At 42.7% G+C, this 25610-nt stretch overlaps 1 pseudogene; it reads left to right on the forward strand.

Annotated features, from left to right (window-relative positions):
- The first annotated feature begins 442 nt into the window (after window positions 1-442).
- The window catches only part of LOC121545559, a 61500-nt pseudogene continuing 36332 nt past the window's right edge, over window positions 443-25610 (forward strand).

Here is a 25610-nt window from a genome sequence, read left to right on the forward strand (position 1 = left end):
AGTCATTTTCTTAATGGGTGCGTGCTTATTAGTAACTGGAATAAGTAATTTCATAAATGTGTCAAGTGCAGCGTCTGGTTGCTTCTCAATACACACCACAGAACAGAAAATATTATTTTACATCATCAACACAAGAATCACTACAAAACGTATTGTATGACCTCTTATGAACTATATTAGGCCCAGCCTTTCGAACTTTGGTTTTCCTAGATATGGCTAATATATTGTGATCACTACTTCCTATGGATTTGGATACTATATAGGGAAGAGCGGGTCATTTAAGACGCATTCTATATCTCGCTTTGTAATGATAACCTGATGTACTACATGTATATGTATACCATGTGTATGTATTTATATGTATACCAAGTGTATGTGTGTATACTGTGAGTGTGTTTGTGTCCTCACCTCAGTAGTTTTAGATTTTTTTGTTGTTGTTAAAATGGTGCAGTGTTGTATGTTTTTCTTAAAGACTGTGGACAGACCAAAGGACTGGTATAAGTCGATGTTCAAGCAGATTCACATGGTATACAAACCAGGTAAGAGCTCATTTCCACAATAACTACACTACCTACGTATCTATTTCCATATCTGTCCACTTGACCAGCATGGATGCACCTCAAAGTCCCTGAGGAGAAGGAACACTAAATGATAAATGGTGCAGACTTTATTTTTGCTACTTTGACATTGAACTACATACATCGAGAGAGAGAGAGAGAGAGAGAGAGAGAGAGAGAGAGAGAGAGAGAGAGAGAGAGAGAGAGAGAGAGAGAGAGAGAGAGAGAGAGAGAGAAATTACTGGGAATCTGACAGTGCAGTTCCTGCATAATGAGAGCCAGCTAGCATTGACCTCACAGGGATTACACAGGTCACAGGATCACACACGTTGACAACAATGGCATGCATCCGTAAGCTTAATATTTTCTCATTATCTCAGCAACACCTGTGCATGAATCATTGGTGGTGCCTTCTGTAACACCCGTATTGCACTGGAAGATACACTACCGGTCAACAGTTTTAGAACACCTACTCATCCAAGGGTTTCTCTTTATTTTTTACTATTTTCTACATTGTAGAATAATAGTGAAGACATCAAAACAATGAAATGACACATATGGAATCATGTAGTAACCAAAAAAGTGTTAAACAAATCAAAATATATTTTATATCTGAGATTCTTCAAATAGCCACCGTTTGCCTTGATGACAGCTTTGCACACTCTTGGCATTCTCTCAACCAGCTTCACCTGGAATGCTTTTCCAACAGTCTTGAAGGAGTTCCCACATATGCTGAGCACTTGTTGGCTGCTTTTCCTTCACTCCGCGGTCCGACTCATCCCAAACCCTCTCAATTTGGTTGAGGTTGGGGGATTGTGGAGGCCAGGTCATCTGATGCAGCACTCCATCACTCTCCTTTTTGAGAAAATAGCCCTTACACAGTCTGGAGGTGTGTTGGGTCATTGTCCTGTTGAAAAACAAATGATAGTCCCAATAAGCCCAAACCAGATGGGATGGCGTATCGCTGCAGAAGGCTGTGGTAGCCATGCTGGTTAAGTGTGCCTTGAATTCTAAATAAATCACAGACAGTGTCACCAGCAAAGCACCCCCACACCATAACACCTCCTCCTCCATGCTTTACGGTGGGAAGTACACATGCAGAGATCATCCGTTCACCGACACCGCGTCTCACAAAGACACGACGGTTGGAACCAAAAATCTCCAATTTGGACTCCAGACCAAAGGACAAATTTTCACCGGTCTAATGTCCATTGCTCGTGTTTCTTGGCTCAAGCAAGTCTGTTCTTCTTATTGGTGTCCTTTAGTAGTGGTTTCTTTGGAGCAATTCAACCATTAATTCCTGATTCAAACAGTCTCCTCTGAACAGTTGATGTTGAGATGTGTCTGTTACTTGAACTCTGTGAAGCGTTTATATGGGCTGCAGTTTCTGAGGCTGGTAACTCTAATGAACATATCCTCTGCAGCAGACGTAACTCTGGGTCTTCCATTCCTGTGGCGGTCCTCATGAGAGCCAGTTTCATCATAGCGCTTGATGGTTTTTGCGACTTCACTTGAAGAAACGTTTAAAGTTCTTGAAATGTTCCGTATTAACTGACCTTAATGTCTTAAAGTAATGATGGACTGTCATTTCTCTTTGCTTATTTGAGCTGTTCTTGCCATAATATGGACTTGGTCTTTTACCAAATAGGGCTATCTTCTGTATAACCCCCATACCTTCTCACAACAAAACTGATTGGCTCAATCAAATTAACTTTTAACAATGCACATATGTTAATTGAAATGCATTCCAGGTGACTACCTCATGAAGCTGGCTGAGAGAATGCCAAGTGTGTGCAAAGCTGTCATCAAGGCAAAGGGTGGCTATTTGAAAATATATTTTGATTTGTTTAACACTTTTTTGGTTACTACATGATTTCATATGTGTTATTTCATAGTTTTGATGTCTTCACTATTATTCTACAATGTAGAAAATAGTAAAAATACAGAAAAGCCCTTGAATGAGTAGGTGTTCTAAAACTTTTGACCGGTAGTGTATGTTACGAGGGTCTTTTTATAAGCTAGGGTACCATTGAGGATTTCCTATACTGGACAACTTGTTACAGCTGTTGATAAGTCATTGATAATAATCTGCCAATTGTTTTCATGTCATTACATTAAGATATAAGTGGGGATCATAGCTATATTAAATTAAATTCAATACAAATGTTTTATCGTGGTTGGTGTCTTGATGGATTTGTCCAAAATCATGTAACATAAAACATTACTTTTCTGTCCTTGCATTTATGGCAGTGTAAGTTGTTGTTATATCAAATTGAACTTGAACCCTGTAAGAATCCTGGATCTACCTGTCGGTAAGTTTTTTGTATAGAGATCTCAGAAATACATTGTAACTACGTAACATTTTGTGTCTCCTTATGTTACGGGGTGAAAACAGTTTTCATGGGCACACAAATCCCAAATAATAAATGTGATTGCAAAATCGAATGCTTCTAACAGAAAGAGTCACTTTACCTTGATACTTAAAACCTAAATCGATAATGTCATTAATGTGGTTATTCAATAAGTATGCATAATACATTTAAGTCATTTAGCAGACGCTCTTATCCAGAGCGACTTACAGTTATTGAGTGCATACATTTTTATACTGGCCCCCCGTGGGAAACGAACCCACAACCCTGGCGTTGCAAGCGCCATGCTCTACCAACTGAGCTACACAGGGCCTTGTTGGATGCGCATTGGTGTCCAGCTGATTAGTTACGCCGTGATATTTTCACACATCATCATCTGATCTAGGAAGGAATTTTCCGAATGACAGTCAAGTGATGAACAGCTGTTGTGATAGCGCATGCGATGCAACAGCCCAAGTGCTGGAAAAAGGGTGTTGAAAAGGAATGTCCAGAATATGTTGGTGTCTTCGTTACGCCGGTGAAGACAGTTGTGCCTGGATCCACGTTGGATCTAATATCCCTAGCGAACTGATGTTGATCATCTGTTGTTGTCTGCTTAATTTACAACAGAGTCTTGTTAGATTTAAAAGATAAAGAATCAAGGTAATTGTTAAGATAATTTATTAACTAACTATTTCAGTGTCTCTGTGCGTCTCCCAAAAGGTTGTAAGGCTTTTGGATCAAGAAACGGACAGAGCCTCAGGGCAATAGCCAGGTCTTTATTCAGAGAATTCTGCCCAGAGAATTCTGTTATCACATTTTCAGAGTCCATCTTTTATACACACACGTCATACAAAAAATCCCACCTTTAGGCGGGCTGTATTATTCCACTGTACATGGGTTTAGCTCATGTTTTCCTCTGCTCTCCTGACCAGCAGGTCACACACACACACACACACATACACATTCACACACACATACACACACACACATACACACACACACACACACACACACACACACGTTCTTATCATAGTCTACTCCCTGCTCGGGCAGGCTGCATTTTATAGTTATCGCCGTTCTCACAATATTCTGACTGCCTCATTGTACTTCTAACTAAGCTACACATATTATCAGATTATAGTCTTATGATTCTAACACTTTTCACACAGTTTCAGGGTGTAATAAGTAGTCATTAATAATTAGTCATTACCAAATTCTTCTATCAATCCACCCTTTAACTAAATATTACACACATACTCACAAAATAGTCCTCTGTAGCTCAGCTGGTAGAGCACGGCGCTTGTAACGCCAGGGTAGTGGGTTCGATCCCCGGGACCACCCATACACAAAAATGTATGCACGCATGACTGTAAGTCGCTTTGGATAAAAGCGTCTGCTAAATGGCATATTATTATTATTTAAAATATATGTTGTTATAGAAATGAATCACACACATTGAAGCATATACGTTGATTTGCATATAAAATGAATCACTAGTACAAAACACACTATAATAACACAATTTGTCTTGCATTGCTACCAAATTTTACTTCCAACCATAACTCACTCTCCTTGTTAGGATTTTTCACTATAACTTTCATTGAAAAGATACTATACTAAACATCAAAAATTGTCTCATTTAATACAGGTTCATCAGGAATGAAATCTTCTGCATCTTCCACTAGAGCGGGAGGATATAGGTCGTCATTCCATCGGTCTGAGTAGGGAATGGGCCCAGAGGTCACTGCTTTCTCCAACGCCTTGCTCACCAACCCTCTGACACAGGGAATAAGACAACATCCACAAAGAACAAGCATACCCATACAAGCTATAGCTGCACCCAGAATAGTTGCAACAATAGTTTTCCATTTACCAAACATTTCATCAAACCGTCCAGTCATTGATGTATTCACCCCCGAGGTCTCAGCCCATTCTTCACACCAGTGCTCTAGTTACTGTACCATCTGGGGCTGTATTGTTGGGGATAAACGTACAACAATGACCTCCCACCATCTTGCAAACTCTGCCCTTCTCTGCTAAAAGCATATAGAGAGCCAACCTATTCTGCCAGATCATGAGTGAGGTGGCAGATAGTTGGTCTGAGATTCCCTTTACTGCATCCCTTGTCTAATTAACAAACCTTTGTAGATGTAATTAATCCAGTCAACATTTTTATTTACCATACCTTCTAGGACCTAACTTTCTTGTACACGCCCCCTTCTTACCAAAGCCCCCAAAACCTCCTATCTCTTCATGGGAGAAGTCGAATGGTATCTTGAATCCCCCATCTAGTCCTAAACTGACTTTAACTATAAAATAATAATTCCCCCAATAGTCTTTCTTGGTTTCAGTATTTCTATGAGATCGAATCAGTGTCTTGGTATTATTTTGTTCATCATTTCCCTGTTTAGGTTGACCTGGGTTAATCCATAATATGGTTAACACGATGATGCTGCTCAGAGTCCCCCAAAATCCCAAAAACCGCCATCCCAATCATGTCCCTGACCCACCTGCCTGGTACTTCCCCATACCCACACCTCTAGGAACACCCCACAGTGATGAAAGGTAGGGGTAGGGTTTCTTCGTTAACAGAGTTTACCCCCAAACCCTAGTGGTTCAGTTCTTCTCTTTAACTCTGTGTGTGTCCAACGGTGTTGGTATGTGGGCCTATCTTTTTGCAGTGGGTAATGTGGACCCAAGTGGCTCTCTCAGCTATTCTTATAACGAAGGCAGTTACCAATAGGACTTGGTATGGTCCCTCCCAGCGTGACTGCTTTCAATCCTTTTTCCTCAACGATTGGATCCACACCCAGTCTCCAGGTTGTATACTATGAGTCACCTTCTCCTTTAATTCTCCTGTAGGACACAAATTCTTAGACATACGGGTATGGTTAACGAACAATTTTCTCATGTGTTCTGCTAGTGTATTCTCTAGTTATATGTCTGCCTGTTCTGGACCTGCCAACTGTGGCATTCTGTAAGGTTTTCCAAACACTTTCTCAAAGGGGGACAACCCGATTTATCTGGTGTTACCCTAATCGTCATTAATACTATCTGTAGACATTGTACCCAATTTCTTCCTTTCACTCCGTGATAACTCTATAAAATCAATTTCCAATTGCTGGACTGGATATTTTGCCAGGGGGATATTCCCCCTGGGGTGCTCTCTGTCTATCTTGATGATTATTCTGTGCACAGATGACACATCTGTAACCCAAACTTTTTTTTTTTGTAATTCGTTATACCATAGGCCACAAGTGTTTCCTAACCTGCTCTACCATCTAACCTGCTCTACCATCCCCCCTATTGACACATTGCTTTACCCATGTGTCAATATTTCCGCATATCAAAACAGTGACTTTAATAAATGTAATAATTAATCCTTATGCCAGACATTATCTCGTAGGATTGCCCCTTTCTTTACAGTATGAAAATGTATGCACTCACCAACTGTAAGTCGCTCAGGATAAGAGCGTCTGCTAAATGGCATACCATTATTATTATTATTATTTCCCTCATTCCTGGGAAAAAACTAAAAACTAAAAACTCCCCCTCAGAACACATCGGATAACTCCACGTTTCATTAAATTCACTAAACCTATAAATAACAAGCCCATAACCACCTTCCGGTAATCTACTGATTTAAACCTGTTGCATTAATTTATTAAAATATAAACCTATTGTTTAATAAATCCAGAACCTACGAAAAATGTTTACTACGTCATCAGCCTAATAGTAAAAACAATCTCCCATTGTTCAATATGAACTGTCTGCATAACTCACTGTTGTATAAACAAACTATTCAGACATCCGCTTTACATTACCCTCTGCTTCGTTTACTAAATCCTGGCATTAGTAAATTCTATCCACACACCACCAAAAACGAATAACATATTTGCATACACATAACTAGAACGCATTAATTTAATACCATTCTTGCTTAAACAATGCAATTCAACATTTCTCATCACCCAATTTCTATTACTTTTTTCACACAGGAAACCCTGTACAATCTCTATCCTCTATTGCTGACTTTCCATCTAACATTACTTTAACAGATAACCAATTATTTTTCACTTTTAGTCAAAACAAACAAAACATCTGTTCCCAGAGCTGCAACTTAAACTACTCTGTTATACTAACTGCTATGTGTTGCTAGGACAATCTCTTTTCTCACCCATGACGTATATCTATGTTTGGGTGAGCAAGTCAATATATAATTATTCTTCCAATTATTATTTTATGAAATCTCTAGTCTCTCATTTATACTGCCCATCTGCTACCTGTTTGCACTCATGGATTTTAGAAAAATCAGCATGTCTATGGTAGTAATCTCTAAGATTGTTACGTAGTTGATGAAGTTTATCTCGATACTCTCCATCTACGGCCCACTGTAAAATAACTCTGTCCCCCCTTCCTGGGGTCCAGTCTCCCTTCACAGCTGCCCAATCCTTTCCTACCACTATCTGTCTCACTGCTCTTTCCAGTTCCCCTGTGTTTAACTTAAAACTTGCAGTGAGCCCTTCCATATCTCTCCTGAATTTCTACTCCACCCCTTCTACGACTCTGACCACATTTCTCTGGGTCCATGCCCTGTATACATCTAAGGACGCCGGGGCTCCCTTAGCCACTGCTAATGCATTGGGTAAGGCTATCATTGGATACCGGCCCCCTCCTACTCTCTCATCTCCTGACTCATACTGACTCCCTCCTGAGCTTAGCTCTGAATCCTCCTGTTCCTCTCTACTAACTGGACTTTTGTTGTGGGGTTCAAGTCTTCTCAGGGACCTGGGTCTTCCACCCTTCGGTCCCTTGACCCCCCTATTGTACCCTCGTCTCATCTCCCATTTAAGATAACACACCTTCTCTCCTGTCCTCATGTGCTATCGCATTACCCAAAGTAATACGATCCTTCCCTGTAGTATGCGCCTCGCACTTACATATTGCGAGCTTTTTTGGTAATAGTACTGCATCTAGGAGGTCAAGAATCAACTCTGCATGTGTAATTGGTTTACCCGAAGTCGTAACCATTCCTCTATTCTTCCACTGGGCAGCAAAGACATGTACAGTATTAAAGGCGTATGCACTCTCGGTATAGATAGTTATAACCTTCCCTTTACCCAGTTGGCATGCTTTTGTTAATGCCACTATCTCTGCCTGCTGGGCAGAGTAGTTTCTTGGCAAGGGTTCAGCAGCTAGAACCTCGTTCTCTGTCACCACAGCATAACCAGTTGCATTGGTGCCATCAGGATTCTTCCTAGAAGATCCATCAACAAACATTGTTACTTCACAACATGGTATAGCTAAGTCTGTTAAGTCAGGCCTGGGTAGTACTATTTTTTCAGTTTATTCAATACAGTTATGGGGACTACCATAATTTACAACAGGAACTAATGTTGCAGGATTCAATGTTGTACATCGTTCAATAGTTAGATTTGGCACACCCGTCGCTATGGGCGGGCCATAGGGGGACGGGCCCGCCCCCAAAAATGCTTGTGCCCCCCCACTTGAGGGAATTTATTATTAATTATATGTACTGTAGGCTAATAACAATTGTGCCCTGCCCTCCCATGCATTTCATATGCCCCCCTTAAGACTGAGGTCTGGCGACGGGTCTGAGATTTGGCATGTTCAGCAATACTATCATACAAGATTGGTGTCGTGCTGGTGACATGTACGCCATCTTGTGTTCCAATAGCAGAATTGATACTGCATGTGGAACTTTTAAGGTTAGATCATGGTATAGTACAATTGAAGCTGAATCCTGCACTGCATTAGCAGCTGCCACAACTGATTGCAAACAGACAGGCATTGCTTGAGCCACCTCATCAAGTCTTGAAGAAAAATATGCAACCGGTTTATTTTTTTCCCCATGTTTTTGTGTCAGTACTGATGTCATGTATCCCTCTCTACAATCCACAGTTTGAGTAAATGGTCTATCATATCTAGGAAACGCCAGCACCGTTGAAGAGGTCAATAATTGCTTAATTTCCTCAAATTGCAAATCAGCCTCGTTATTCCAAATTATTTTATCATGTGCTGCCATAGCATTTCCATAGATCAGATCACTCAATTTTCCAGTGTGTAACGCATAATGGGGAATACATGCTCGACAGTAATTAATCATTCCCAAAAAGCTCATCATTTGTTTCTTATTCAGAGGTTTAGGAGCTTCTAATATTGCCGTTTTTCTTGACAAGTTTAGGGTTCTCCCATCCTGCGTTATCGTGTGACCTAAATAAATTACCTCTTTCTGCCAGAGTTGTAGTTCCTTTTTACTGACCTTGTGTCCTTGTCCTGCCATAAAGGTTAACAACTGGAGAGTATCCTTTTTACACCCCTCCTCTGAGGGGTTTGCTATCAGTATATCATCGACGTATATAAAAATGTGGCTCCCCTCTTGGAGTTCGAACATTCCCATATTCATACGACTTTCATATCACATTCACACAACACCTGGAATCACCCCTTTCTGTTTATGTAGTCTTGACTAGTCCCCCAGAATTATCTCATACCGTTACAGAGGAATTTATCCCCTCAAATGTAATTTTGACAATTCCTGACAGTCTCATACAACAGGAATGGGTTCTCCCTCTTCTCTTAACGGCTTCACACAACACCTGGAATCACCCCTTTCTGTTTATGTAGTAGTGGTCTATTGACTGTCTCACCTTTAGTGGTCTATTGACTGTCTCACCTTTAGTGGTCTATTGACTGTCTCACCTTTAGTTTATTTTGGTAATGGCCTATTACCGTGAATCGTTACGGACCCACCAACATTTCACTAATGAATAAAGGCTACTGACCTTATCCTTGCAGCTGAGATTCAATGTAGGTTGGATTCCGTCACCGTCTCTGTCATTATCAGGTGTTCTCTGGCCTGTGTTATTGAACCCTTAATGCCAAAGGGCAGGTCTTTCTATTTACGAATTTACGGTTTTCAGAGTTACCTGGAATGACAGAGGCAGGTATTGGAATCCGGCTCGAAAGTACCAAGCTGTTAAGATAATTTATTAACTAACTATTTCAGTGTCTCTGTGCGTCTCCCAAAAGGTTGTAAGGCTTTTGGATCAAGAAACGGACAGAGCCTCAGTGCAATAGCCAGGTCTTTATTCAGAGAATTCTGCCCAGAGAATTCTGTTATCACATTTTCAGAGTCCATCTTTTATACACACACTTCATACAAAAATCCCACCCTGCTTTAGGCGGGCTGTATTTTTCCACTGTACATGGGTTTAGCTCATGTTTTCCTCTGCTCTCCTGACCAGCAGGTCACACACACACACACACACACACACACACATGTTCTTATCATAGTCTACTCCCTGCTCAGGCAGGCTGCATTTTTTAGTTATCGCCGTTCTCACAATATTCTGACTGCCTCATTGTACTTCTAACTAAGCTACACATATTATCAGATTATAGTCTTATGATTCTAACACTTTTTACACAGTTTCAGGGTGTAATAATTAGTCATTAATAATTAGTCATTACCAAATTCTTCTATCAGTAATGTGTACATGTTTTCATGTTTTTGTACCTCAGATTGGACACTGAGTCTACTGTGCACAATTGTGTAGGAAAGACTATTGTGCAACACCCAACTAACCCTAACCCTATTAGTTATTCTGGATATAATGACAACAAATTACATAGCCTATTGGGCTTATTCACAATATGATCTGGTAATGAAATAACATGACAAATACATTTTGTTTTCCCTGTAACACCTGCAATTTTAAACAATATAAGGGGCTTGAAGTAGCCTACTTGAACTTGAATTTGGAGCTCAGAAATTCAAGGACTGGAATAGGCCTACCTTGAAAATCAGACATTTCCTCAATTTGGTGCTTGAAAAGTCATTGTAATTATTGTAGCCAAGTTCTCCTGCTCCCTTACAATTATCTGTGATTTCATTTTAGATTTTATTTTGTGAGAGATGTGGTCACTTTCGTATGTTTCCCACTGCTTCAATTGAAGGGTGTTGCGCTATTCTGTTCGTGTGGTTATTATGAGTACGACAACATCTAATGTTGGCTTCAACTTGGCTTTCCATACAAATCCTTCCATTAAAAAAGGAACCTGATTTTTGGTCACTTTCTCATTATAAAAACAACGATGGTGACATTCAAACTGTGAGATTAAGAAAAATCGCCATGCATCCAATCTATTTTTCAATATTCACATTCTGTAGAAGCTTTCCATTAGTGCAAACTGGTTGAAATGGGGAAATCTTACATTTAGTTGTCAGGCAATGTCCACATTATTCTCACATATTTTAGAATATAATAATAACTTGAATATCAATGCATTGGCAAGGCCTAAAACAAAATTGCAATTTTTAGAGTGGTAATGGCCTACCATTTTGATGCTTTTTGCATGCTTTTTAAGGGGGCTATATTAGGCCCTATACAGTGTCTTCAGAAAGTATTCATGCCCCTTGACTTATTGCACATTTTGTTGTGTTACAGCCTGAATTCAAAATGGATTACATCAATGTTTTTCTCCCACCATCTACACACAATACTCCATAATGAATAGGTGAAAACATGTTTCGTTTTTTTCTGTTAGCAAACGTATTGAAGATGAAATACAGAAATATCTCATTTACATAAGTATTCACATCCCTCCCGAGTGGCGCAGCGGTCTAAGGCACTGTATCTCAGTGCTAGAGGCGTCACTAAAGACCCTTGTTCGATTCCAGGCTGTATCACAATCTGCCTGTGTTTGGGAGTCCATTAGAATTTGTTCTTAACTGACTTGCCTAGTTAAATAAAGGTAATAAAATATACATGTTAGAAACATTTTTGGAAATGATTATTGCTGTGAGTCTTTCTGTGTTAGTCTCTAACAGCTTTGCACACCTGGATTGTCCAGGTGTGCAAAGCTGTTATTATTATTAGTTATTATTTTTGAATTCTTCAAGCACTGTCAAGTTGGTTGTTGATCATTGCTAGACACCCATTGTCTTCCCATAGATTTACAAGTCGATTTAAGTCAAAACTGTAACTAGGCCACTCAGGAACATTCAATGTCGTCTTGGTAAGCAACACCAGTGTATATTTGGCCTTGTTTTAGGTTATTGTCCTGCTGAAAGGGGAATTTGTCTCCCTGTGTCTGTTGGAAAGCAGACTGAACGAGGATTAGGATTAAGGATTAAGCCTGTGCTTAGCTCTATTCCGTTTATTTTCATCAACTCCCAAAAAAACTATCTAGTCCTTGCCGATGACAAGCATACCCATAAGATGATGCAGCCACCACCATGCTTGAAAATATGAAGAGTGGTTGGATTTGTGTTGGATTTGCCCCAAACATAATGCTTTGTATTGATACACCATCTAAAGTGTAATTAAACCTCCCTGTTCTTTGTGGTTAAATCTGTGTTTGAAATGCACTGCTTGACTAAGGGTCCTTACAGATAATTGTATGTGTTAGGGTACAGAGATGAAGTAGTTATTTAAAAAAAAATGTAAAGACTGTTATTGCACACAGAGTGAGTACATGCAACTTACGTGACATGTTAAGCACATTTTTCTCCTGAACTTATTTAGGCTTGCCAAAACATGGGGTTGAATACTAATTGACTTAAGACATTTCAGGTTTTAATTTTTTAGTAATTTGTCAAAAATATGAAAACATTATTCCACTTTAACATTATGGGGTATTTTGTGTAGATCACTGACAAAACATCAATCTTAAGTTCAGTGTGTCAATACTTTCTGAAGGCACTGTATATACAATTATATAAATTATACAGTTGTACAACATTGAGGTCCTTGAAAATGAAAATTAAGTGCTTGAAAAAGTCCCTGAAAGACCTTTAAATGTTCTTTCCAATGTCTGTATGAACCCTGCTTAAAGGATATATAGTCCTAGGCCTATGTTTTTGTACAGGTGGAGTTATTCACTTTTATTACTGTTTCAAACCACTTTGACATTTTGATCCCAATGTCACACATTGACCCCATTATTTATAGAAAAACCCATGAGCAGTTGGCTCCTTATAGCAGCCTATAGAAATACTTAAATGCCTGTAATAAATCATAATGCATTACACATAGAGAGTGTTACCATTATCTTTGACTTCTTACAAAGAATATTCTTACAAAGAGACCAGCTTAAGAAAAACAAAGAGTCATTGCTGATGAGTTGGAGTGCACTACTAATCATCATACTTGGGTGTTTTACACAGAATATGAACATACGGACGCCTATCATACCACCCACACAGGAGTGAATACTGGTAAGAGATGTATTTATTAAATGTTTCATCACATGAATCACACATATTATAACTCAAGAGTGCTGAGTGTCTGGAATATGATAGAGATACATATGTGATACAAATTTGACCTTTGAGTTCATTCCTACATTTTGAATTGCATTTGTTGGATGCCTCTGTCACATGCATCTGTTGTTATTACAGATAATCATCGTCTCTCAGCCCCAGACTATCGGCCAGCCAAGTCATTGCAGGCCCATCCTCCGACCAAGACCCGCACGTACCGGCCAATGACCAAGAGAGTGTTAGACAACGGCACGTGCAACGTCTTCCAGAACACAAATTCCTTACTCTCACCCTCACCCGTGCCCCCAACACCCCCTCCCATTCCGTCATCAGCACGGGTTCGAGACAGGGAGCGCGAAAGGGACAGAGGCACGATACACAGAGGCACAGTAGATACGTAAAATACATTTATTTTAAAACTAAGGGCTCTATTCAAACTGTATCTCTGTAGCATTACAGATTGCACGATAGAAATGTAAAGGTAATGTCTGATTCAGCCGACATATGCAGTGTTTACCATGAATGCAGTCTCCGCTAACGCTGGAACATTGCCTTTAAATTTAAATAATGATGTAATGCTGAACTTCAGCGATACAGATTGAATAGAACCCTAAGATGGCTATTGAAATGATTTGGCAGCATGCATGGTAACTTTTGGGCGGCAGGGAGCCTAGTGGTTAGAGCTTTGGGCCAGTAACTGAAAGGTCGCTGGTTTGAATACAAGGTAAAAAATCAGTCGATGTGCCCTTGAGCAAGGCACTGTAAGAATATTAGAAGAGAAATACACACAACGCAGAGGACTAGTGGTCAATAGAGAACTAGTGGTCAATAGAGGACTAGTGGTCAATAGAGGTTAAGGTAGTTGTTTTTCAGTTCAACATCTGTTTAGAATCTTTCTAGGGGTTCCAATCGGTGATTCAAAGATACATTTGGCAAGTTTTCATTGGTCCAAATGGTCTATATATTGAGCCTGAAACAGGATACTTTGGGGTTTGGCCAGTAGCCCAATTTTATTGCAAAGAATTCTAATTGGTCAGCCACATGCTAGGCTTGAGGCTATAAACTGCATCCTGTCTCTTTGTTCAGTGGAGAAACATTGAGAACAGGGAATAATGAACATCTAGCATCTACTTCCCAGCATAACAACTATGATTTGATCTCGTTGAATAATTATATTTTTCTCCCCCTGATTTGCTTTGGGGTCTGTGTTATTGAAGAATAACATCAACTGCTAACAGCACTTAACTCTAATTTGCTCCAGGGGTGCCATACTACTTTGGCTAACCCTGTAAAACAACACATTTCACCGCACCTACAGTTGAAGTCGGAAGTTTACATACACTTAGGTTGGAGTCATTAAAACCAGTTTTTCAACCACTCCAAAAATTTCTTGTTAACAAACTATTGTTTTGTCAAGTCGGCTACTTTGTGCATGACAAAAGTAATTTTTCCAACAATTGTTTACAGACAGATTATTTCACTTATAATTCACTGTTTCACAATTCCAGTGGGTCAGAAGTTTACATACACTAAGTTGACTGTGCCTTTAAACAGCTTGGAAAATTCCAGAAAATTATGTCATGGCTTTAGAAGCTTCGGATAGGCTAATTGACATCATTTGAGTCAATTGGAGGTGTACCTGTGGATGTATTTCAAGACCTACCTTCAAACTCAGTGCCTCTTTTCTTGACATCATGGGAAAATCAAAAGAAATCAGCCAAGACCTCAGAAACAGAATTGTAGACCTCCACAAGTCTGGTTCATCCTTGGGAGCAATTTCCAAACACCAGAAGGTACCACGTTCATCTGTACAAACAATAGTACGCAAGTATAAACACCATGGGACCACGCAGCCATCATACCGCTCAGGAAGGAAGTGTTCTGTCTCCTAGAGATTAACATACTTTTGTGCGAAAAGTGCAAATCAATCCTAGAACAACGCAAAGGACCTTGTGAAGATGCTGGAGGAAACAGGTACAGAAGTATCTATATCCACAGTAAAATGAGTCCTATATCAACATAACCTGAAAGGCCGCTCAGCAAGGAAGAAGCCACTGCTCCAAAACTGCCATAAAAAATCCAGACTACGGTTTGCAACTGCACATGGGGACAAAGATCGTACATTTTGGAGAAATATCCTCTGGTCTTATGAAACAAAAATAGAACTGTTTGGCCATAATGACCATCGTTATGTTTGGAGGAAAAAGGGGGTGGCTTGCAAGGCGAAGAACACCATCCCAACCGTGAAGCACGGGGGTGGCAGCATCATGCTGTGGGGGTGCTTGGCTGCAGGAGGGACTGGTGCACTTCACAAAATAGATGGCATCATGAGGAAGGAAAATTATGTGGATATATTGAAGCAACATCTCAAGACATCAGTCAAGAAGTTAAAGCTTGGTCGCAAATGGGTCTTCCAAATGGACAATGACCCCAAGCATACTTCCAAAGTTGTGGCAAAATGGCTTAAGGACAACAAAGTCAAAGTATTGGAGTGGCCATCACAAAGCCCTGACCTCAATCCTATAGAAAATGTGTGGGCAGAACTGAAAAAGCGTGCGCGAGCAAGGAGGCCTACAAACCTGATTCAGTTACACCAGCTCTGTTAGGAGAAATGGGCCAAAATTCACCTAACTTATTGTGGGAAGCTGGTGGAAGGCTACCCGAAACGTTTGACCCAAGGTAAACAATTTAAAGGCAATGCTACCAAATACTAATTGAGTGTATGTAAGCTTCTGACCCACTGGGAATGTGATGAAATAAATAAAAGCTGAAATAAATGATTCTCTCTACTATTATTCGGACATTTCACATTCTTAAAATAAAGTGGTGATCCTAACTGACCTAAGACAGGGAATTTTGACTAGGATTAAATGTCAGGAATTGTGAAAAACTGAGTTTAAATGTATTTGGCTAAGGTGTATGCAAACTTCCGACTTCAACTCTATCTCTGGTGGGTGACAATAAAAGGTTATTTTTTTTGGTAGAACAATCAAAATTACAAGCGCTCCACTACCTAATCAAATGTCTCTGTATCTGATTTGTGACCCTGCTCTAACAATAAATAAATATGGACCCCCTGACAGAAAGGTGGACACCAGAAAATACCGTGCAGAACCCAGGAGCATTTTCGACTATGAACCTGGGAAATCCTCCATTCTGGAGCAGGAGAGACAGGTTAGACAAATCAGTCGCCACTGAACTCATAACATTGGAATTATTCTATATGACCTTTGTTGATATAATTATTCCCAGCAGGTAATTAGCAGTGGACTGTTTCAGCAGCAGACCATGTGCCCTGCAGGGTTCTCCTCATTAGCTGAGTTTCACAAGTTTGGCTTCTCGCCATCTGACGAACATGTCGGAAGGGGGGTAGTAGTTGGTAAAGTTTGGTATGAGGGTTGTGGCGTGGATGGTAGTCGGGGAAGACAGCCCCCAGTCATGGACTGAGGTTGGTAGCTGTCCTTCCGGCAGGATCAGCCCCCAGTCGTGGGCTGAGGTTGTGCTGAGCCTGCTGGCGGGGTCAACCCCCGGCCGTAAGCCGAGGTTGTGCTGGGGGGCCAGCCTCTGGTTGTGTACCAGGGTTGACTGTGACCGCCATTGTGCAGGAAGCATGCAGGGTGACTCGATGGGGAGACCGTCTGGGTTTCAGGTGGGCTTGTGGCTAATGAAGATTGGATGCAGATTACCAAATTGGCATGGTCACGGCCCTATGACATACAGTGGGGAGAACAAGTATTTGATACACTGCCGATTTTGCAGGTTTTCCTACTTACAAAGCATGTAGAGGTCTGTAATTTTCATCATAGGTACACTTCAACTGTGAGAGACAGAAAATCACATTGTATGATTTTTAAGTAATTAATTTGCATTTTATTGCATGACATAAGTATTTGATACATCAGAAAAGCAGAACTTAATATTTGGTACAGAAACCTTTGTTTGCAATTACAGAGATCATACGTTTCCTGTAGGTCTTGACCAGGTTTGCACACACTGCAGCAGGGATTTTGGCTCACTCCTCCATACAGACCTTCTCCAGATCCTTCAGGTTTCGGGGCTGTCGCTGGGCAATACGGACTTTCAGCTCCCTCCAAAGATTTTCTATTCGGTTCAGGTCTGGAGACTGGCTAGGCCACTCCAAGACCTTGAAATGCTTCTTACGGAGCCACTCCTTAGTTGCCCTGACTGTGTGTTTCGGGTCGTTGTCATGCTGGAAGACCCAGCCATGACCCATCTTCAATGCTCTTACTGAGGGAAAGAGGTTGTTGGCCAAGATCTCGCAATACATGGCCCCATCCATCATCCCCTCAATACAGTGCAGTCGTCCTGTCCCCTTTGCAGAAAAGCATCCCCAAAGAATGATGTTTCCACCTCCATGCTTCACGGTTGGGATGGTGTTCTTGGGGTTGTACTCATCCTTCTTCTTCCTCCAAACACGGCGAGTGGAGTTTAGACCAAAAAGCTCTATTTTTGTCTCATCAGACCACATGTCCTTCTCCCATTCCTCCTCTGGATTATCCAGATGGTCATTGGCAAACTTCAGACGGGACTGGACATGCGCTGGCTTGAGCAGGGGGACCTTGCGTGCGCTGCAGGATTTTAATCCATGACGGCATAGTGTGTTACTAATGGTTTTCTTTGAGACTGTGGTCCCAGCTCTCTTCAGGTCATTGACCAGGTCCTGCCGTGTAGTTCTGGGCTGATCCCTCACCTTCCTCATGATCATTGATGCCCCACGAGGTGAGATCTTGCATGGAGCCCCAGACCGAGGGTGATTGACCGTCATCTTGAATTTCTTCCATTTTCTAATAATTACGCCAACAGTTGTTGCCTTCTCACCAAGCTGCTTGCCTATTGTCCTGTAGCCCATCCCAGCCTTGTGCAGGTCTACAATTTTATCCCTGATGTCCTTACACAGCTTTCTGGTCTTGGCTATTGTGGAGAGGTTGGAGTCTGTTTGATTGAGTGTGTGGACAGGTGTCTTTTATACAGGAAACGAGTTCAAACAGGTGCAGTTAATACAGGTAATGAGTGGAGAACAGGAGGGCTTCTTAAAGAAAAACTAACAGGTCTGTGAGAGCCGGAATTCTTACTGGTTGGTAGGTGATCAAATACTTATGTCATGCAATAAAATGCAAATTAATTACTTAAAAATCATACAATTTTCTGGATTCCGTCTCTCACAGTTGAAGTGTACCTATGACAATAATTACAGACCTCTACATGCTTTGTAAGTAGGAAAACCTGCAAATTCGGCAGTGTATCAAATACTTGTTCTCCCCACTGTATATAGTGTTCCTTGCAGATCAGCCACATTCCAATAGCCGCGTACCAATATGAATGTCGGTGCCCGAGTGGCGCAGCGGTCTAAGGCACTGCATCTCAGTGCTTGAGGCGTCACTACAGACCCCCTGGTTCGATTCCAGGCTGTATCACAACTGGCCGTGATTGGGAGTCCCATAGGGCGTCGCACAATTGGCCCTGCGTTGTCCGGGTTTGGCCGGTGTAGGCTGTCATTGTAAATAAAAATGTGTTCTTAACTGACTTGCCTAGTTAAAGAAAGGTAAAAATAAATGCAGTTCCTTCTCTGGCTGCATTCCAATTTTACCTCAAAGCTCGCTTGAAAGAGACTTCGGACAAATAACATTGCAGTTCAGACTGTTATTGCTTGCAAGAAGTGTATTTTACATTTCCTGTTTCTGAAGGCTGAGATGATTGTCAATGAGGAACAGAGCCTGAATGCACTGCAGCAACACTCATTGGGAATCATCTCAGCCTTCAAAAACATTGGAAAAACAATTGCAAAAATGTACTAAGTAATATATAATGGTAGGGAGGCAGGGCACTCTTTTCACAGCGTAACCTCAATAAACTGAGTTATAAACTACACTTCATGAGATAGGCTTCTGGCGCCATCTGACACATCGGAAGGGCTAGTAGTTGGTAGTCGGGGATGGTAGTTGGGGATGGTTGTCCCGGCAGGATCAGATCCCAATCGTGAACTGTGGTTGGGCTGAGACTGCTGGCAGGGCCAACCACCAGATGTAGACTAAGGTTGTGCTGGCCCTCTTGCTGGCAGGAGCACCACCTGTCGTGGCCCGAGGTTGAGCTGCCCCCACCTTGCCAGCTCTGGGATTCGAACAAGCAACCTTTCAATTACTGTCCCAACACTTCTCTAGGCTACCGTCCACCTCATAGAGATGCCCCTTGGTAGGAATGTGTTCTGTGTGAATTGGAGGCAGCTGAGGTATGTCCTGATGGTCTTGTAGTATGAGTGGAGGTGCTGGTGGGCATACGTGACGTAGGATAGGAAGTGGACCCCCCAAAAAGGATCAAGCTGCAGAAGGCCCGGTCAACAGCAACAGAGGGTGCAGGGTCGGGGCTCGGAGGACCATGGCTGTGGGGTGAAGATGGGAGCTGAGTCCTGGCTGCAGGAGAGAAGATGAGCGAGGGTAGGAGGCCCAGTCTGGGCTCAGCATTGGAGTAGCTCATGCAGCAAGGTATGTGGGTATGAGGTGGAAGCAGGAGCTTCGGCCGGCTGCTAGAAAGAAGGTGCATGCAGGAGCCTTAGTCCTGTCTCCGGGTGGGTGGGGCGCATTTGTGGAAGGCCGTGGGAGGAGGCTCTGTCCAATCTCGACGTGAAGAAAGTCATGCGATGGCTGTGGGGATGACGTGGGAGCAATGATGTAGTGAAATCACTGAACCTCGAGGTTGAGTCCCAAGTCCCTGGTGTTCACGTCCGAGTCCTGTACAAGTTGAGTCCAGAGTCCCTTGGTAGTGCTAAAGCTGTGGTCTAATAATTTAAAGCTACATTGGTAATGTGTAGTAAATTATGAAGTCTAGCTAGGTAATGCAGCTAGCATGTTATGCAGGAAAGAGAATTCTGACAACACGTTGCCACTGGTCCAAGTCCGAGTCACCATTGGTCAGGTCCGAGTTGAGTCGCTGTGTGGAGACACTGTATGGAGACACTGAATGGGAGTGTGGTCCCAACTTTTAGAGAGAAGATGGGCGCATGCAGGAGGTTAAGCACCATTCTGGGGTGGGCAAAGCATGTGTGGGGAAGGCTCTGTGATGGCTGCCTGGTGGAGCGGGGGGATCTGGTCCGTATCGGCGTAGGCGAGAACCATGTGGGGGCCATGTAATGGCTGTGCGGTGGAAGTGGAAGCTCTGTTTCGTCACAGTGTGGCAAGACACGTGTGGGGGAGGCTATGTGATGGCGGTACTGTGGAAGCGGGAGGCTCTGTTCCATCTCAACGTGGCGAGACACTGTTGGGAAGGCCATGTGATGGCCCTATGGTGGAAGCGGGAGGCGCTGTTCCGTCTCGGTGTAGTGAGACACGTGGGGAAAGCCATATGATGGCCTTACGGTGGAAGCGGGAGGCTCTGTTCCGTCTCCACGTGGTGAGACACATGTGAGGAAGGCCATGTGATTTATGTGTGGTGGAGGCAGAAAGCTCGGTTCCATCTGGGCCAGTGTAGCAGGCTGCGAGAAGGGAACCTGGAGGTGTGGAGTGCAGGGCAGAAGTTCAGGAGTTCCAGGTTTGGTCCATGTAAGGTGCCATTGCTCTAGTAGGGCGCCAAGTTGGACTGGCCTAGTTTAATTTTGGTGAATGAGCAGAGTCATTCGACCTGGTTGAAGTGTTTGGCAGATGGTCGAGTGGCAGGTGGTGCGTTTGGCATGGAGGAGGTGAAAGAGCCGAAGGGAGAGTAAGGGGCGAGAAGGTAGTGTAAGGAAAGTGCAGGGAAAGGTAGAAATGTAGAGGGAGGTGCAGTATGTTAGTTTTTCTCCTATGGTAGTTCTTCCAGGAGCTGGTGAATATCTTTTGCCAGGTTATCCTCTGGAGCTAGCTCTGAAGCTCTGTCATCGCCATCTTTAGCATCATCTTGCTCGGGGGTTGCCTTCGTAACTGTGGGTTTATTTCCCAGTTTGGTGTATCTTTCAATGGATTACCATTTGGTCAAATGAGTGTTAATACTCACACAAAGGCTAAAGTTGGTTGCCCCCAAAATGGTCCAGGCAGACGAAGGGTACAGGTAGCGGATGCCGGAATGGCTCATCTGGAGGAGCTGGGAACTGCCAGAAGGCGAGGGGCCGCAGGGAAGGCGGGAGGGGCACTGTGAAGGTGGCAGGTGCACCATGGAGGCAGTGGCGCCGTGGAGGCAGGAGGTGCACCGTGGAGACGCGCCGTGGAGGGCCAACGTGGAGGTGCGCTGTGGACGCGGGATGTGCACAGTGGAGGCGGGAGGTGCACTGTGGAGGCATGCACCGTGGACTCGGGGAGGGAGGGGGTAAATCACAGAGAAGACGAAAGTAGTGACGTTACGTTTGATACCGGAGCTCCGAGGCATGCGTTGAAATCGCAAAGTAGCTAACTTCGATGCATTGTGCTAATGCGTGTATCACTTTATCAGAAGTATGTCATCAATGACGTCCAAAGCTTATTTTGATGATGTGCTTTTTCAAACCGTGTGTTGCAAAATGTGAGATCCCACTGATTTCGCCGTGGTTCCAGTGCTTTCTTCAATTCCAAGCTGCTTTCAAACACATACCTCTACTGGACACCGTACTTACAAATATAGTAAGGATTTTGTACAAAAGGTTTCAGCTTAGCAGGTAGAATAGGGAACTATGGAACATTCAGGGATATGAGGTCGAATCCTGTTGAAGACACACTATTTTGAAAATTGTTTTATGTGAAACCACACTTTCTGCACTGTTGTTCAAATAATTTGTTTTAATTAGTATAGTATAAGCTTCTGTCTTAAGCATCCTAAATAATGCCATAGATTCAATTTTTTTGAAAAATAGTCAACTTGAAGACAAGCATGATGTGAACCTGGTATTCCAACTGATTATAGGCTACTAAAGCTAACGACTTACTGCTGCACCACGGAGTTTTGATGAAGCAGTAGAGAGAAAAAAACATATCTGATAATCACACGCTGCTAGAGAAGGCAAGAGGAGCGGCCAGGGTTGATAGTTGTAGAGAAGGCGAACAGAGCGGCGAGGGGGAGGGGTGATAGTTGCAGAGAAGGTGAGAGGAGCAGTGAGGGAGGAGGGGGGAGGGTGATAGTGGCCGAGAAGGTGAAGGGGGAGGGGTAATAGTGGCCAAGAACGTGAGAGGGGCCGCTGGTAGCGGTGTTTTGCTTTATCTTTCGTTGTTAAGAAAACTGGGTACAAACCATGGAGCAGAGAATAGGCAAGCAGGCAGCAGCACAAAGTAGCCGACATGCGGGAACCGGTGGTACCAGCATGGGCCAGTTGCAACAAATGGTTGGCCGACCCCGGCCGAGCGATGGTCAATGGCTCAGCATGAACTGCAGTATGGACTGTTTGGTATTTTGGTATTTGGTATTTTATTAGGATCCCCATTAGCTGTTGCAAAAGCAGCAGCTACTCTTCCTGGGGTCCACACAAAACACGAAACATGACATAATACAGAACATTAATAGACAAGAACAGCTCAAGGACAGAACTACATAAACACACTTTTATAGGCATACGTAGCCTACATATCAATACATACACACAAACTATCTAGGTCAAATAGGGGAGAGGCGTTGTGCTGTGAGGTGTTGCTTTATCTGTTTTTTGAAACCAGGTTTGCTGTTTATTTGAGCAATATGAGATGGAACGGAGTTCCATGTAATAATGGCTCTATATAATACTGTACGCTTTCTTGAATTTGTTCTGGATTTGGGGACTGTGAAAAGACCCCTGGTGGCATGTCTGGTGGGGTAAGTGTGTGTGTCAGAGCTGTGTGTAACAATTTGGAATTTTCAACACATTAATGTTTCTTATAAAAAGAAGAAGTGATGCAGTCAGTCTCTCCTCAACTCTTAGCCAAGAGCGACTGGCATGCATAGTATTTATATCAGCCCTCAGATTACAATGAAGAGCAAGACCCCAACCAAGGAGCATCAAAAGTCGTGCTATAAATTCTCAGACAACACAAAAATTCCTTGATGCCCTTCCAGACTCCTTCTGCCTACCCAAGGACGTCAGAGGACAAAAATCAGTTAACCACTTAACTGAGGAACTCAATTTAACCTTGCGCAATACCCTAGATGCAGTTGCACCCCTAAAAACGAAAAACATTTGTCATAAGAAACTAGCTCCCTGGTATACAGAAAATACCCGAGCTTTGAAGCAAGCTTCCAGGAAATTGGAACGGAAATGGCGCCACACCAAACTGGAAGTCTTCCGACTAGCTTGGAAAGACAGTACCGTGCAGTACCGAAGAGCCCTCACTGCTGCTCGATCATCCTACTTTTCCAACTTAATCGAGGAAAATAAGAACAATCCAAAATTTCTTTTTGATACTGTTGCAAAGCTAACTAAAAAGCAGCATTCCCCAAGAGAGGATGGCTTTCACTTCAGCAGTAATAAATTCATGAACTTCTTTGAGGAAAAGATCATGACCATTAGAAAGCAAATTACGGACTCCTCTTTGAATCTGCGTATTCCTCCAGGGCTTAGCTGTCCTGGATCTGCACAGCTCTGCGAGGGCCTGGGATCGGGAGAGACACTTAAGTGTTTTAGTACTATATCTCTTGACACAATGATGAAAATAATCATGGCCTCTAAACCTTCAAGCTGCATACTGGATCCTATTCCTACTAAACTGCTGAAGGAGCTGCTTCCTGTGCTTGGCCCTCCTATGTTGAACATAATAAACAGCTCTCTATCCACCGGATGTGTACCAAACTCACTAAAAGTGGCAGTGATAAAGCCTCTCTTGAAAAAGCCAAACCTTGACCCGGAAAATATAAAAAACTATCGGCCTATATCGAATCTTCCATTCCTCTCAAAAATTTTAGAAAAAGCTGTTGCGCAGCAACTCACTGCCTTTCTGAAGACAAACAATGTATAGGAAATGCTTCAGTCTGGTTTTAGACCCCATCATAGCACTGAGACTGCACTTGTGAAGGTGGTAAATGACCTTTTAATGGCGTCAGACCGAGGCTCTGCATCTGTCCTCGTGCTACTAGACCTTAGTGCTGCCTTTGACACTATCGATCACCACATTCTTTTGGAGAGACTGGAAACCCAAATTGGTCTACACTGACAAGTTCTGGCCTGGTTTAGATCTTACCTGTCGGAAAGATATCAGTTTGTCTCTGTGAATGGTCTGTCCTCCGACAAATCAACTGTACATTTCGGTGTTCCTCAAGGTTCCGTTTTAGGACCACTATTGTTTTCACTATATATTTTACCTCTTGGGGATGTTATTCGAAAACATAATGTTAACTTTCACTGCTATGCGGATGACACACAGCTGTACATTTCAATGAAACATGGTGAAGCCCCCAAAATTGCCCTCGCTAGAAGCCTGTGTTTCAGACATAAGGAAGTGGATGGCTGAAAACTTTCTACTTTTAAACTCGGACAAAACAGAGATGCTTGTTCTAGGTCCCAAGAAACAAAGAGATCTTCTGTTAAATCTGACAATTCATCTTGATGGTTGTAAAGTCGTCTCAAATAAAACTGTGAAGGACCTCGGCGTTACTCTTGACCCTGATCTCTCTTTTGACGAACATATCAAGACTGTTTCAAGGACAGCTTTTTTCCATCTACGTAACATTGCAAAAATCAGAAATTTTCTGTCCAAAAATGATGCAGAAAAATTAATCCATGCATTTGTTACTTCTAGGTTAGACTACTGCAATGCTCTACTTTCCGGCTACCCGGATAAAGCACTAAATAAACTTCAGTTAGTGCTAAATACGGCTGCTAGAATCCTGACTAGAACCAAGAAATTTGATCATATTACTCCAGTGCTAGCTTCCTACACTGGCTTCCTGTTAAGGCAAGGGCTGATTTCAAGGTTTTACTGTTAACCTATAAAGCGTTACATGGGCTTGCTCCTACCTATCTTTCCGAGTTGGTCCTGCCGTACATACCAATACGTACGCTACGGTCACAAGACGCAGGCCTCCTAATTGTCCCTAGAATTTCTAAGCAAACAGCGGGAGGAAGGGCTTTCTCCTATAGATCTCCATTTTTATGGAACAGTTTGCCTACCCATGTGAGAGACGCAGACTCGGTCTCAACCTTTAAGTCTTTACTGAAGACTTATCTCTTCAGTAGGTCATATGATTGAGTGTAGTCTGGCCCAGGAGTGTGAAGGTGAACGGAAAGGCTCTGGAGCAACGAACAGCCCTTGCTGTCTCTGCCAGGCCGGTTCCTCTCTCTCCACTGGGGTTCTCTGCCTCTAACCCTGTTACAGGGGCTGAGTCACTGGCTTGCTGGTGCTCTTTCATGCCGTCCCTGGGAGGGGTGCGTCACTTGAGTGGGTTGAGTTACTGACGTGATCTTCCTGTCTGGGTTGGCGCCCCCCCCCTTGGTTTGTGCTGTGGTGGAGACCTTTGTGGGCTATACTCGGCCTTGTCTCAGGATTGTAAGTTGGT

Source organism: Coregonus clupeaformis, chromosome 3 (assembly GCF_020615455.1).
Source record: "Coregonus clupeaformis isolate EN_2021a chromosome 3, ASM2061545v1, whole genome shotgun sequence".
NCBI lineage: Eukaryota > Metazoa > Chordata > Actinopteri > Salmoniformes > Salmonidae > Coregonus > Coregonus clupeaformis.